This window comes from Ranitomeya variabilis, chromosome 4 (genome assembly GCF_051348905.1).
Source record: "Ranitomeya variabilis isolate aRanVar5 chromosome 4, aRanVar5.hap1, whole genome shotgun sequence".
Taxonomy (NCBI): Eukaryota; Metazoa; Chordata; class Amphibia; order Anura; family Dendrobatidae; genus Ranitomeya; species Ranitomeya variabilis.
The window spans coordinates 605,399,844-605,412,369 of NC_135235.1; the positions used below are offsets into that span (position 1 = coordinate 605,399,844).

The 12,526-nt window shown below is 49.6% G+C and overlaps 1 non-coding gene across 1 annotated transcript; it reads right to left on the reverse strand.

The window, feature by feature from the left end:
• Positions 1–380: 380 nt before the first annotated feature.
• Positions 381–574, reverse strand: LOC143770758 (U2 spliceosomal RNA). Its single transcript, XR_013214723.1, has one exon. It is a non-coding gene; the product is annotated as a U2 spliceosomal RNA (small nuclear RNA).
• Between the last annotated feature and the right edge of the window lie 11,952 nt (positions 575–12,526).

Sequence of the window (12,526 nt, forward strand, 5' to 3'; positions counted from 1 at the left end):
ACTACTCATTGGATACTTCAATTTAAATGCCGCCAAGTACTGACAGCAGGGGCCTAATTTTGCAGATGGCACAGTATATTTGCATCACTGTTACAAAGGCCTAATACAGGCCTACATCTTAACACACCTGTTGCAGCAAGCAGTAGACAAACTGATTGTTTGATTGCATATTGAATGCAATGCAATGTTTGACATACATAGGTGAAAGCAAGGCCAGGCAAGGCACAGAAAATGTTGCAAATGGTCAAGAGACATCGATCAAAATGCTACATTTGGCATGAGAAATGTGCTTCTTTGACCCTGAAATAAATTCCCATAAAGGGTTAAAAGACAACTTGCGCTGATTTCAATTCAATCTGTTTTTAGAAACCGGATCAGAGAAGGAGTGCACTGTTCTCGGAGATACTGCAATAATGGGTCAATGCGTGGAGTGGACAGAGCAAGCTCTTCTTCCATCTCCCTGTTCCAAAAATCCATTTAATATATGGTCCCCAAATAGGGGACGTATCTGATATTAAACTGATAAGAACAGATTTTTTTTTTTTTTTTCAAAACCATTCAGGTTTAAAATAATAGTGCAGAATAAAAGGTTGTCTCTTCATTCACGAATAAAACAACCATTCCACCAAAGCTATCATTTATAACTCATCATCATGGTTTCTTTTTATTTAAATTCAAAATTCAAAGAAAAAACACATCACAAAGAATTAGAAAAAATTATCTGTTTCCATTTCCGGAATTTCCAAACACCCTCCGCATCCAACCCACTTCTCATATCACACTTATAATAGAAATATAACTTCTCTAGAACCATATTAACAAAATCATCTCCCTCCAAATTTTCATTCTTATAAACATGCAAATTCCTACAATTCCACAAAACTTCCTTCACACAAGCCAAAAACAGCCATAAGATCCTATCCTTTTCTCGATTCAGTTTACATAGTGCAAACATAACAATTTCATAATTTAAATGCTTCGCCCCAGTTAATTCCATACATAGCTCGCTTAACTTAAACCAAACATCCTTAGCAAAACTGCAAGACCATAGAACATGATGAATCTCTTCATTACTCCCACACCGTTCTCTCGGACACCTTTCTGAAACTGCCAACCCTTTCCTTTTTTGTACACTCCTCACAGGCAATACTCCCAGGAAAGACATCCATATTAAGTCCTTTTGCTTATTAGACATATCACTATTCCCAAGCTTACGCCAAACATCCTCCGCCTCCGCAGACCTTAATCCATTTATCTCACACATCCCATTGTCAGCACACAGCCTTTTCACCATATTTTTATCCTTAGAAAAACTTGCCAACTGTAAATTCTCTAAATGAAATTTTTTGATAAAGCATTCCATTTGCAAATACCAAGAAGGACATAAAAAAGCAGTGGGTTTACAATTATCATAAGTCATCCACTTTAACCGATATAACATTGTACCTGCAAGGTATGTAGCCATACAAGCAGCTTTCGATTGTTTTGATAAAAGTTCTGCAAGAAAACGAATTGGATTTATGCCAATAAAAACCTCAATATTAGGAAATCCCAGGCCTCCATTCCTTTTTACTTCTTAAAAGGATTCCTCTTTTAGCTTTTTCAATATTACTTCCCCAAAGAAACACAAAAAGTAACCTATTAATCTTTTTTCATAAGCCCAACAGGTGGTGGAAAGATCAGAGCTACATAAATAAGCATAGGAAGGATTATACTTTTAAGAATTAAGATTTTCCCAGTAAAAGATAAATCCCGTAACAGCCATAATTCCAGTTTCCTAGCAATTTTACCACCTAAATCCTTCCAGCTATCTCCTCCTTTTAAATTTTCATCCAGACACACACCTAGTACTTTTATCCCACCCTCCACGCAATCCATATCCATATCACGTATCTTTTTATTAACAAAAAAACCTTTAACCTTACTTTTATCCCAATTGATTTTAAAAGCTGAGGCAACACAAAACAATTGAACCAAAAATTTCACTCTTGCTAGGTCACTCTCCGACTCACACAACACGCAGACATCTTCCATATAACCAATCACCTTAATTATCTTTCCATCACTCCCAGGAATCAAAAACCCCTTGAAAAACTCATCCTTTCTAATAAGCTGAAGAAGAGGTTCCATCACACAGATAAACAAGATCGGAAAAAGTGGACACCCCTGTCTCACGCCTGGTAAAATCTTAAGTCTCAGTTACAAACCCATTCACCTGCACCATGCTCTCAGCGCCTTCATACATCCCTATAATCAACCTCACCAGATGCTCAGGAAAACCCATCTTCCGTAGTACAGAAAACAAAAACACATGCGCCACGCAGTCAAAAGCCTTTTCAAAATCAAGCGCGCACACAATCACACCTTTCCTTCTATTCTTACAATCCTCTAGCACATCTCTCACCAAATAGATATTATCTTGTATTCTCCGTTTAGGAACCGCACACACTTGTTCTTCCTCAATTACAGATACTAGCACTTCTCTCACACGGCAAGCCAGAATTTTAGCAAACATCTTATAGTCAGCGTTAAGTAATGTTATTGGTCTCCAAATAGCTAGCTTCTTTCTATCACCTTTCTTAAGTAATAAGACCACCAAGCCTCTTTTCATACACTCAGGCATATGCTCACCCGCAAACAAGAATTTCATAACCTCAAAAAGGTCCTGAGCAACAATGTCCTAATATTTTGCATAAAAATCACATGGGATCCCATCCTGAGAAGGAGATTTATTCTTTGGAGACTTAGTGACCACATCCAACAATTCTTTCTCTGATATTTCCTCCGTCAAAGCCAAAGTCTCACTATCTGGAACACACTTCCCCAGCACCTGCAGAAACTCATTCTCACTCCCCAAATCACACTTTCTCTCCCCATACAAACATTTATAGAAACCAAACACTTCCGCAATCACCCCCTCACTATGCATTTCTTCACCTCTATCATTCACCAACACTCTCATATCCCGTTTCCCACCACACATTTTCTTGAAAAAGAAACACGTACATTTCTCATTCTGCTCTTTAATCTTCACTCTTGACCAAAATATAATTTCTTTCCCACGCTCAAACATCCAATTCATTCTCCATTTTATTGAACTCTCTTTTAACATCTATACCCATTGCTCTACATTCATGCAGAAAAGAAATCCTTCTATTTATCCGTGTATATAGTAATCTTTTCTTTCTGGCTTTAACTTGACCTATCCTCCTAAAAAATACCATTATCTTTCTCTTAACCCACACCCACCATTCAACAATATTCCCAAAATCCCCTTTCCTATTCACCCAATCACAATAATTCTTTGAAAAACTTTTTTTGACACTTTTATCATCTAACATACTCACATTCATCCTCCACCTCCCTTTACCATAAAAAAAAACATCTCCCTCAAACACCATGAACAAACACTCGTGATCAGAAAAACAAACTTTCTCTTGCGAGTAAATAACACAATGGATAGCTGGTGAATAGTGTTGAGCGATACTTTCCGATATCGGAAAGTATCGGTATCGGAAAGTATCGGCCGATACCGTCAAAATATCGGATCCAATCCGATACCGATACCCGATCCCAATGCAAGTCAATGGGACGAAAATATCGGAATTAAAATAAACCCTTTATAAACTTGTAGGTTCATTCTACATGAAGGAAAACAACTAAGAATAATGTAGGATGTATTGGGGGACGTGGCGGAGATATTAAAGGGACAGAGGTTTAGCCCAATGTAATAGAATAGCAGGATTTTTAATTTTTTTTTATGAAGTTCGGCGTTAGAAAGAATTTGACTATGTTATTTTTTTTTTTTTTTATGTCAGATATTGATGTTTCACTACTTCCACGCCCTTCACCTTCTTTTTTACTTCTCCCACGCTTTCTTCTTAATTATCCTCATCATCAGCTTCTTTGACATCAACTTCTTCACCTTATTCATCTTCTTCTTCATCTTCTACCTATTATTTTTTGGGTTACATTGTTCATATTCTTTTTATTTTACTATTATCTTCATCATATTCAACTTCTTCATCATATTCTTATTTGTGACAGGCATTCCCGTAGTTGTTATCTATAAAAGTTTGAAGATTACACCTTCCGTTCTGCCTGTCACAAACCAGTTACATTTGTCCGCGTTCAGTTTGGCCTGCAGCATCAGGCTTTATCCAGGGGCACCACGAGGAGGAACGGACTCACCCCCATACACTGCTTAGTCTTCTTCTGCTTATAATTTACATAATATTTTTTTGCTCTGATATTTTGTGTTATGCTTAATGTCCTTCTGCTCTTTGTTCTGCAGCCTCTTGTTCTTCTGCTTCTCGGTCTTCCAGGTCGTCGTCGTCTCCAGGGTCGTCGTCTCCGGGGTCGTCGTCATCGGGGTGGTCTCCGGGGTCGTCGTCATCGGGGTGGTCTTCAGGGTCATCGTCTCCAGGGTCGTCGTCATCACGGTGGTTGTCGTCTCTGGTGTCGTCGTCATCTTAGGGGTGTTCTTCCGGGTCATCGTGTTTAGTCTCTTGAACTTGGAAATGTAGCAGAAGGTACAAGAAGGCTGAGAAAATGCCGAGAACCAGCTGATGGAACTGGAACTCGGATGGCTACCCGAAGGTCCAAGAGCCAATGGAACTACCGAGGACCAGCTGACGTTACTGGAACCCGGTTACTAAGCAGGAGGTACCCGTGCCTGAAAGCACTACCAAGGACCACCTGACGTTGGTGGAACTCGGATACCCAGAGGGAGGCACCTAAGCCAAAGGCTCTGCCCGGAACCAGCTGACGGTACTGGAACCAGGATGGGGAGCAGAAGGTACAAGAGCAAAAGACACTGCCGAGAACCAGCTGACGGTGCTGGAACCCGGATGGGTAGCCGAAGGTCCAAGAGCCAATGGAACTACCGAGGACCAGCTGACGTTACTGGAACCCGGTTACTAAGCAGGAGGTACCCGTGCCTGAAAGCACTACCAAGGACCACCTGACGTTGGTGGAACTCGGATACCCAGAGGGAGGCACCTAAGCCAAAGGCTCTGCCCGGAACCAGCTGACGGTACTGGAACCAGGATGGGGAGCAGAAGGTACAAGAGCAAGTGTCTGCGTGGCTTTTGCAGGACACGATGCCGGCTGCACAGCAGGGGAACAGCTGGCGGTGCTGGACCTCACTGACACATTGGCTGGTGTTTTTCTCTGTGCAGCTAGCACATCTGGGCCCCAACTGGCGGTGTGTTAGAGCCCAGGGACAGCAGGAGGAGGAGCAGGAGGAGGAGGAGCAGGGGGAGGGGAGTGTAGGCCGAAGCCTGCACTGGCGGCAGCTTTGGGTGTGTTGTGTCTGCGTGGCTTTTACAGGACACGTTGCCGGCTACACAGCAGGGGAACAGCTGGCGGTGCTGGACCCCACTGACACATTGGCGAGGTGTTTGGCTCTGTGCAGCCAGCACTTCCGGACAGCAACTAGCGTTGTTGGAGCCCGGGCTCTGCAGGTGGAGCAGAGTGTAGGCCGAAGCCTACTTGAACCGATTTCAAAGGTCACCTTTAACCCCCCCTCAGGGGTTAGAAAGTAGAAGAGCCACAGCTTATGCAGCAGTAGTGCTGCACAAGTCAAAGGTTGCTCTTTTAATTTTTCTCCTTGCACACGCTGAATGAAACACGTATAACATTTAGCCCTTTATACAGTCAAACTGTGTAATGGAGGCGAGAGTTCCCTTTGTAATGAGACGCAGCACAGGTGTCAAGAATCCCACCTTGGTGCTGGGTGCAGCCTCCCGAGCGTTGTTATTTGCTGTACAGGAGTCTGCGCTGTCGTGTTATCCCCTGGCCTAGCGCCGTTAGCGCTGCCCATCTTCTGGCATCATGTAATGTCGGCCGGTGCGGTTCGCGATGACCATGAATCCCAGCCCCGCAGTGTCTTAACATTGTTAAAACACTGCGGGGCTGGGATTCAGGGCCTGGCGCAGCACATATGTTGGCCTCTCACACTCGGGTCCTTACACCCGCTTCAGACTGTGCGGCGTCATCTGATCCCTTATCGCATGCCACGGCCATGAAGCCGCACAGTCCGAAGAAGGCGGAAGGAGAGGAGGGACAGGCGAACTGATGCACTGATCCTGCCCATCAATCACACCCTCGCAGTCCCAATAAATAAGACAACGAGGGGCGTTGTGTGGGTCAGGGCGGCCGCAGAGGCGCAGGCAGCCAAACAATGATGCCAGAAGACGGGCAGCGCTACCAAGGGGGTTGCAGCGTGTCATTACAAAGGAAAGTCACACCACCGGGACGGTTAAATGGTCACACAGAGGACACATTGCAGACGTGTTTTCAGTTCCACATGTGCGAGGAGAATACGTTTCTGAGCCACCTTGCACACATGCAGCATTACCGCTGTACAAGGTGGCTGGATAACGTAAAAACGCCTGGGGGAGGGGGGACAGGTTCCCTTCAATTTCAGTTCTTGTGTCTGCGTGGCTTTTGCAGGACACGTTGCCGGCTGCACAGCAGGGGAACAGCTGGCGGTGCTGGACCCCACTGACACATTGGCTGGTGTTTTTCTCTGTGCAGCTAGCACATCTGGGCCCCAACTGGCGGTGTGTTAGAGCCCAGGGACAGCAGGAGGAGGAGCAGGAGGAGGAGGAGCAGGGGGAGGGGAGTGTAGGCCGAAGCCTGCACTGGCGGCAGCTTTGGGTGTGTTGTGTCTGCGTGGCTTTTGCAGGACACGTTGCCGGCTACACAGCAGGGGAACAGCTGGCGGTGCTGGACCCCACTGACACATTGGCGAGGTGTTTGGCTCTGTGCAGCCAGCACTTCCGGACAGCAACTAGCGTTGTTGGAGCCCGGGCTCTGCAGGTGGAGCAGAGTGTAGGCCGAAGCCTACTTGAACCGATTTCAAAGGTCACCTTTAACCCCCCCTCAGGGGTTAGAAAGTAGAAGAGCCACAGCTTATGCAGCAGTAGTGCTGCACAAGTCAAAGGTTGCTCTTTTAATTTTTCTCCTTGCACACGCTGAATGAAACACGTATAACATTTAGCCCTTTATACAGTCAAACTGTGTAATGGAGGCGAGAGTTCCCTTTGTAATGAGACGCAGCACAGGTGTCAAGAATCCCACCTTGGTGCTGGGTGCAGCCTCCCGAGCGTTGTTATTTGCTGTACAGGAGTCTGCGCTGTCGTGTTATCCCCTGGCCTAGCGCCGTTAGCGCTGCCCATCTTCTGGCATCATGTAATGTCGGCCGGTGCGGTTCGCGATGACCATGAATCCCAGCCCCGCAGTGTCTTAACATTGTTAAAACACTGCGGGGCTGGGATTCAGGGCCTGGCGCAGCACATATGTTGGCCTCTCACACTCGGGTCCTTACACCCGCTTCAGACTGTGCGGCGTCATCTGATCCCTTATCGCATGCCACGGCCATGAAGCCGCACAGTCCGAAGAAGGCGGAAGGAGAGGAGGGACAGGCGAACTGATGCACTGATCCTGCCCATCAATCACACCCTCGCAGTCCCAATAAATAAGACAACGAGGGGCGTTGTGTGGGTCAGGGCGGCCGCAGAGGCGCAGGCAGCCAAACAATGATGCCAGAAGACGGGCAGCGCTACCAAGGGGGTTGCAGCGTGTCATTACAAAGGAAAGTCACACCACCGGGACGGTTAAATGGTCACACAGAGGACACATTGCAGACGTGTTTTCAGTTCCACATGTGCGAGGAGAATACGTTTCTGAGCCACCTTGCACACATGCAGCATTACCGCTGTACAAGGTGGCTGGATAACGTAAAAACGCCTGGGGGAGGGGGGACAGGTTCCCTTCAATTTCAGTTCTTGTGTCTGCGTGGCTTTTGCAGGACACGTTGCCGGCTGCACAGCAGGGGAACAGCTGGCGGTGCTGGACCCCACTGACACATTGGCTGGTGTTTTTCTCTGTGCAGCTAGCACATCTGGGCCCCAACTGGCGGTGTGTTAGAGCCCAGGGACAGCAGGAGGAGGAGCAGGAGGAGGAGGAGCAGGGGGAGGGGAGTGTAGGCCGAAGCCTGCACTGGCGGCAGCTTTGGGTGTGTTGTGTCTGCGTGGCTTTTGCAGGACACGTTGCCGGCTACACAGCAGGGGAACAGCTGGCGGTGCTGGACCCCACTGACACATTGGCGAGGTGTTTGGCTCTGTGCAGCCAGCACTTCCGGACAGCAACTAGCGTTGTTGGAGCCCGGGCTCTGCAGGTGGAGCAGAGTGTAGGCCGAAGCCTACTTGAACCGATTTCAAAGGTCACCTTTAACCCCCCCTCAGGGGTTAGAAAGTAGAAGAGCCACAGCTTATGCAGCAGTAGTGCTGCACAAGTCAAAGGTTGCTCTTTTAATTTTTCTCCTTGCACACGCTGAATGAAACACGTATAACATTTAGCCCTTTATACAGTCAAACTGTGTAATGGAGGCGAGAGTTCCCTTTGTAATGAGACGCAGCACAGGTGTCAAGAATCCCACCTTGGTGCTGGGTGCAGCCTCCCGAGCGTTGTTATTTGCTGTACAGGAGTCTGCGCTGTCGTGTTATCCCCTGGCCTAGCGCCGTTAGCGCTGCCCATCTTCTGGCATCATGTAATGTCGGCCGGTGCGGTTCGCGATGACCATGAATCCCAGCCCCGCAGTGTCTTAACATTGTTAAAACACTGCGGGGCTGGGATTCAGGGCCTGGCGCAGCACATATGTTGGCCTCTCACACTCGGGTCCTTACACCCGCTTCAGACTGTGCAGCGTCATCTGATCCCTTATCGCATGCCACGGCCATGAAGCCGCACAGTCCGAAGAAGGCGGAAGGAGAGGAGGGACAGGCGAACTGATGCACTGATCCTGCCCATCAATCACACCCTCGCAGTCCCAATAAATAAGACACCGAGGGGCGTTGTGTGGGTCAGGGCGGCCGCAGAGGCGCAGGCAGCCAAACAATGATGCCAGAAGACGGGCAGCGCTACCAAGGGGGTTGCAGCGTGTCATTACAAAGGAAAGTCACACCACCGGGACGGTTAAATGGTCACACAGAGGACACATTGCAGACGTGTTTTCAGTTCCACATGTGCGAGGAGAATACGTTTCTGAGCCACCTTGCACACATGCAGCATTACCGCTGTACAAGGTGGCTGGATAACGTAAAAACGCCTGGGGGAGGGGGGACAGGTTCCCTTCAATTTCAGTTCTTGTGTCTGCGTGGCTTTTGCAGGACACGTTGCCGGCTGCACAGCAGGGGAACAGCTGGCGGTGCTGGACCCCACTGACACATTGGCTGGTGTTTTTCTCTGTGCAGCTAGCACATCTGGGCCCCAACTGGCGGTGTGTTAGAGCCCAGGGACAGCAGGAGGAGGAGCAGGAGGAGGAGGAGCAGGGGGAGGGGAGTGTAGGCCGAAGCCTGCACTGGCGGCAGCTTTGGGTGTGTTGTGTCTGCGTGGCTTTTGCAGGACACGTTGCCGGCTACACAGCAGGGGAACAGCTGGCGGTGCTGGACCCCACTGACACATTGGCGAGGTGTTTGGCTCTGTGCAGCCAGCACTTCCGGACAGCAACTAGCGTTGTTGGAGCCCGGGCTCTGCAGGTGGAGCAGAGTGTAGGCCGAAGCCTACTTGAACCGATTTCAAAGGTCACCTTTAACCCCCCCTCAGGGGTTAGAAAGTAGAAGAGCCACAGCTTATGCAGCAGTAGTGCTGCACAAGTCAAAGGTTGCTCTTTTAATTTTTCTCCTTGCACACGCTGAATGAAACACGTATAACATTTAGCCCTTTATACAGTCAAACTGTGTAATGGAGGCGCGAGTTCCCTTTGTAATGAGACGCAGCACAGGTGTCAAGAATCCCACCTTGGTGCTGGGTGCAGCCTCCCGAGCGTTGTTATTTGCTGTACAGGAGTCTGCGCTGTCGTGTTATCCCCTGGCCTAGCGCCGTTAGCGCTGCCCATCTTCTGGCATCATGTAATGTCGGCCGGTGCGGTTCGCGATGACCATGAATCCCAGCCCCGCAGTGTCTTAACATTGTTAAAACACTGCGGGGCTGGGATTCAGGGCCTGGCGCAGCACATATGTTGGCCTCTCACACTCGGGTCCTTACACCCGCTTCAGACTGTGCGGCGTCATCTGATCCCTTATCGCATGCCACGGCCATGAAGCCGCACAGTCCGAAGAAGGCGGAAGGAGAGGAGGGACAGGCGAACTGATGCACTGATCCTGCCCATCAATCACACCCTCGCAGTCCCAATAAATAAGACACCGAGGGGCGTTGTGCGGGTCAGGGCGGCCGCAGAGGCGCAGCCAGCCAAACAATGATGCCAGAAGACGGGCAGCGCTACCAAGGGGGTTGCAGCGTGTCATTACAAAGGAAAGTCACACCACCGGGACGGTTAAATGGTCACACAGAGGACACATTGCGGACGTGTTTTCAGTTCCACATGTGCGAGGAGAATACGTTTCTGAGCCACCTTGCACACATGCAGCATTACCGCTGTACAAGGTGGCTGGATAACGTAAAAACGCCTGGGGGAGGGGGGACAGGTTCCCTTCAATTTCAGTTCTTGTGTCTGCGTGGCTTTTGCAGGACACGTTGCCGGCTGCACAGCAGGGGAACAGCTGGCGGTGCTGGACCCCACTGACACATTGGCTGGTGTTTTTCTCTGTGCAGCTAGCACATCTGGGCAAAAACTGGCGGTGTGTTAGAGCCCAGGGACAGCAGGAGGAGGAGCAGGAGGAGGAGGAGCAGGGGGAGGGGAGTGTAGGCCGAAGCCTGCACTGGCGGCAGCTTTGGGTGTGTTGTGTCTGCGTGGCTTTTGCAGGACACGTTGCCGGCTACACAGCAGGGGAACAGCTGGCGGTGCTGGACCCCACTGACACATTGGCGAGGTGTTTGGCTCTGTGCAGCCAGCACTTCCGGACAGCAACTAGCGTTGTTGGAGCCCGGGCTCTGCAGGTGGAGCAGAGTGTAGGCCGAAGCCTACTTGAACCGATTTCAAAGGTCACCTTTAACCCCCCCTCAGGGGTTAGAAAGTAGAAGAGCCACAGCTTATGCAGCAGTAGTGCTGCACAAGTCAAAGGTTGCTCTTTTAATTTTTCTCCTTGCACACGCTGAATGAAACACGTATAACATTTAGCCCTTTATACAGTCAAACTGTGTAATGGAGGCGAGAGTTCCCTTTGTAATGAGACGCAGCACAGGTGTCAAGAATCCCACCTTGGTGCTGGGTGCAGCCTCCCGAGCGTTGTTATTTGCTGTACAGGAGTCTGCGCTGTCGTGTTATCCCCTGGCCTAGCGCCGTTAGCGCTGCCCATCTTCTGGCATCATGTAATGTCGGCCGGTGCGGTTCGCGATGACCATGAATCCCAGCCCCGCAGTGTCTTAACATTGTTAAAACACTGCGGGGCTGGGATTCAGGGCCTGGCGCAGCACATATGTTGGCCTCTCACACTCGGGTCCTTACACCCGCTTCAGACTGTGCGGCGTCATCTGATCCCTTATCGCATGCCACGGCCATGAAGCCGCACAGTCCGAAGAAGGCGGAAGGAGAGGAGGGACAGGCGAACTGATGCACTGATCCTGCCCATCAATCACACCCTCGCAGTCCCAATAAATAAGACACCGAGGGGCGTTGTGTGGGTCAGGGCGGCCGCAGAAGCGCAGCCAGCCAAACAATGATGCCAGAAGACGGGCAGCGTTACCAAGGAGCTTGTTGCGTGTGTCAATACAAAGTCAAATCACACCTGAGGGACGTTTTAATGGTCACAGAGGACACATTTTAGACGTGTTCACTTCAACATGGGCAAGGAGAATAAGTTTCTGAGCCACCTTGAACACATGCAGCATTACTGCTGTTCAAGGTAGCTGTAAAACATAGAAACACCTGGGGGAGGGGGGACAGGTTCCCTTCAATTTCAGTTCTTGTGTCTGCGTGGCGGTCGCAGGACACGTTGCCGGCTACACAGCAGGGGAACAGCTGGCGGTGCTGGACCCCACTGACACATTGGCTGGTGTTTTTCTCTGTGCAGCTAGCACATCTGGGCAAAAACTGGCGGTGTTAGAGCCCAGGGTCAGCAGGAGGAGCAGGGGGAGCGGAGTGTAGGCCGAAGCCTGCACTCGAGCAAGTTGAAAGGAAACCTTTAACCCCCCCCCCCCCAGGCGTTTGTAGCTGAAAGAGCCATTGTGTACAGCACTAATGCTGGAAAAGGTAAACTTAGCTCTTTTAATTATGGTCCTTGTACATGCGGAACCTAACATTTATGAAATGTGTCCCCACACAGCGTTAAACCGTCCGGTAGGTGGAACTTTCCTTTGTCGTGTGACGCAGCACAGCCATCATTTTTACCCCCTTGTCGCCGTTCGCCCCCTCCTCAGCGTTGTTTGAATCTGTCCCGGAGCCTGCGCTGTTAGGTTAGCCCATGGCTATGCACACATGTTGCGCTGCCCGTCTTCTGACCTCATTTGGTGTCAGGCTGGCTGCGCCTGTGCGGGTGCGTTGGCCGAGATCCCGCCTCGCAGTGTCGTCTCATGTAATCCCACCGCGGGCCTGTGATCCGTGCCCGTGCGCAGTGCATAT